Here is a 4,068-nt window from a genome sequence, read left to right as displayed (position 1 = left end):
TCCAATTTGCTTACATCCTTGTTAGTGAGTATTTCTCCTTTGCCAAGAACCTTGTGCATGGACAATAAAAGGCCACTCTAAAATGTGCAGTTTTGTCACACAACACAATGCCACAGATGTCTCAAGATTTAAGGGAGCGTGTAATTGGCATGCTGACTGCAGTAATGTCCACCAGAGCTGTTGCCAGATAGTTGAATGTTCATTTCTTTACCATAAGCCGCCTCCAACATTGTTTTAGGGAATTTGGTAGTACGTCCAACTGGCCTCACAACCACAGACCACGTGTAACCACGCCAACCCAGGACCTCCACATCTGGCTTCTTCAGCTGTGGGATCACCTGAGAGCAGCCACTCGGACATATGATGAAACTGTGGGTTTGCACAACTGAAGAATTTCTACACAAATGGTCAGAAATCGTCTCAGGGAAGCTCATCTGCGTGCTCGTCGTCCTCACCAGATGACAGAAAGCATGTATGGCGTCGTGTGGGCGAGCGGTTTGCTGATATCAACGTTGTAAACAGAGTGCTCCATCGTGGTGGTGGGGTTATGGTAGGGGCAGGTATAAGCTACAGACAACGAACACAATTGCATTTTATCGATGACCATTTGAATGCACAGAAACTGTGGTGAGATCCTGAGGCCCATTGTCATGCCATCACCTCATGTTTCAGCATCATAATGCACAGCCCCATGTCGCAAGGATGTGTACACAATTCCTGGAAGCTGAAAATGTCCATGTTCCTCCTTGGCCTGCATACTCACCAGACAATGTCACCCATTGAGCATGTTTGGGACGCTCTAGACGACAGCGCGTTCCAGTTCCCGCCAATATCCAAACTTCGCACAGCCATTGAAGAGGAGTGGAACAACATTCCACAGGCCACAATCAACAGCCTGATCAACTCTACAAGTCACACAGCATGAGACATGGTGGTCACACCCGATACTGACTGGTTTTCTGATCCACACCCCTACCTTTTTTTAAAAGGTATCTGTGACCAACAGATGCATATCTGTATTCCCAGTCATATGAAATCCATAGATTAGGGTGAATGTATTTCAAATGACTGATTTCCTTAAATTAACTGTAACTCAGTAAAAACTTTGAAATTGTTGAATGTTGCATTTATATTTTTGTTCAGTGTACATAAAACAGTTCAACATCAAATATAAACAATTCAACTACTGTAAACCATGATAACAGGCTTTGATATGCGGTCATTTGACTAGTGTTGAATGAATGATGACCCCATTCCCAAAAATAGTAGGTCTAGCTGGGTAATGTTATATTTACCTGTTGGTAAGGATAAATGGATGGTACTGCTTTTTCTGTCAGCCTGTATGTTTCATGCATGTTGCGATCCACCATACCTGCATTTGCGAAGCTCTCTTTGGTAAAATGAGCATGGCACAGGCGACTACTTTTGAAAATGTCCTACTCCTTCACCAGCGTTCTGGACTTGTTGGAATGATTTTTTTAAAAGTTGGCTTGGGTGTCTTGCATCTACAATAGGTGTCATTTTTCAGTTTGGCGGTACTGTGACATTCTTCAAAGCAATGCTACTGGATTACGGATAACGGTAGTCAACTCTGTGTCCAGGTAACCTAACCTACAGGAGGGGTGGGGTTAGGGCCAATGACGTAATGCCTTCCAGTTGTGGAAGCTGGATCTGTGGGAGGTCATTTGAGAACCCACGGAAAGTAAAAACAAATTACAATTTTTCTCCAAAAAATTCTCACTAGTGTGTGTACTTTAAGCTTACGTGTCTTTTGTAGAGCAAAATTTTTAAATAATAATAATAAATAATAATATGAATGAGAATGTAGTTTGTCCATCTTTCCCATTTTTCCCATTTCCAATCAAAAAATATGCCTGAGAGATTCACAAGACTATAACATTGGAATGTTGTATGGTGCTGCCCTACCCTGGCTGGGGAGGACAGTCAGGTGAATAATAATAGGCAGAAAAACTAAAGAAGACTATTTTAGTATTTTATTAACTTAAGATTCTCACCAAGACAGGCAGACAATCCAGACAAACAGTCACTGGCGTGTATTCATGGAATCCAAGGGAAGCCAGCCTGCCCTAAAAAACGAATCCCCCCAAAAAGAAAACAACTTTTGTCTCTCTGTGTTTCATAATTTTCCTTCAATTTGCAAGAGGCTGAATGTATCTCACCGGAGAAAGCATTCGAATGAGCGAAACAGCGCCCCTCTGTCTCTGTATATGTAGTCCATCTATCTGATGCTGTCTGGTCCAAAAGAGTATGACATTGTTCCCGTCTGTAATGTAGCATTGAATGCAAGGGAAGCCAGCGAGTATTTAGCCTCCCTTGATAAAAAAAAGTATAAAATCATAGCCAATCAGCTTTGAGCTAAACTGAGCGAGCACAAAAAAAACTGTCAAGGGAAGCCAATTTGGATTTGGCATCCTATCAAATCACATCGAAAGCATACTTAATTGACAGAAACAACTTGAATTGTTGCATCTCGTTGTGTTGTTGTCCTCCAGTGGCTAGCTAGCTAGCTAAAATTGGCCATTTCCTAAATTAGCCATGGATGGAGATAGGGATTTGGACTTGTGGTTTCACTTAATTATCCTAACTGGCCAATTATTATAACGGCGAATCTGATCCTACCATTAATTCATACATTGTCCCTGGCCTGAGAGAATGAAAGTTCAATATGTAGCTAGATGTAGAAGGCTAATGTTAACTAGCTAATATTGCCCATGGAAGGAAGTTAGGCTAACGAGCAAGCATTTTAGCCAGGTAGCCTAAGACTACAAAAAATACAGCGACAGCGATTTCCTCAACGTGAACGAGAGGAGAATGGCAGTGACATTTCTCTACAAGTAGGGAGAGTCAACATGTTTTTTCTACTTGCGCGAATGCTCACGCACGCACAGACGTACATACACAGACATCAGAAACATGGACAACCACATCATACTTAGACTAAATAGTTTTTGGTATCTTTTAGTTGTCACTGTATTAAATTAAGCATAGGGTATTTGATTATGTTGAAATGTTGAAGTTTAAATGGTGCTGGAATAGTGGAGGCAGCTTCTGTTTTCTTTGCAACTTGCGGTAACTCTCTGTGGTTCTAGATCAAAAGTTGTTTAGTGGTCCAAAAAATGTCAGAAACATTAACTTGCTTGACCATGCTGTAGGTCATGTAACTGTTTGTTACATGCAATATGCTTTGTGTACTTCACCGGACAAAGGTTGGTCTCCATTTTTGTGATGAAACAAAGGTGTGGTTGAATTTATTCTGCCACAGTGGCTTCTTATTGTCCCGGCCTTTAGGCCTATACAGGATATTACGGTCGCAAGGCACATGAACAAACAGGTTATGAATCAAATCCAATTTATTTGTCACATGCGCTGAATACTACAGGTGTAGCGTGTAGACCTTACTGTGAAATTCTTACTTACAAGCCCTAAACCAACAACGCAGTTTTAAGAAAATAGAGTTAAGAAAATATTTTTTTAAATACAAAATAAATAAATAAAAAGTAACACAATAAAATAACAATAATGAGGCTATAGACAGGGGGTACCGTGCCGAGTCAATGTGCGGGGATACAGGTTAGTCGAGGGAATTTGTACATGTTAGGGGTAAAGTGACATAGATAACAAACAGTGAGTGGCAGCAGTGTAAAAACAAAGGGGGGTGTGGGGTGTCAATGCAAATAGTCTGGGTGGCCATTTGATTAATTGTTCAGCAGTCGTATGGCTTGTGGGTAGAAGCTGTTAAGGAGCCTTTTGGACCTAGACTTGGCGCTCCGGTACCACATGCCGTGCAGTAGCAGAGAGAACAGTCTATGACTTGGGTGACTGGAGTCTTTGACAATTTTTTGGGGCCTTCTTCTGACACCGCCTCGAATATAGGTCCTGGATGGCAGGAAGCTTGGCACAAGTGATTTACTGGGCTGTTCGCACTACCCTCTGTAGCGCCTGCCCCCCCGTACCTCTCTGATTGAGAGGTGTTGGGTTAAATGCGGAAGACACATTTCGACTGAATGCATTCAGGTGTACAACTGACTAGACAACCCCCTTTCCCTT

The sequence above is a fragment of the Salvelinus namaycush genome, chromosome 9, assembly GCF_016432855.1.
Source record: "Salvelinus namaycush isolate Seneca chromosome 9, SaNama_1.0, whole genome shotgun sequence".
Classification (NCBI taxonomy): Eukaryota; Metazoa; Chordata; class Actinopteri; order Salmoniformes; family Salmonidae; genus Salvelinus; species Salvelinus namaycush.
Note: the sequence above shows the minus strand (reverse complement) of the source record.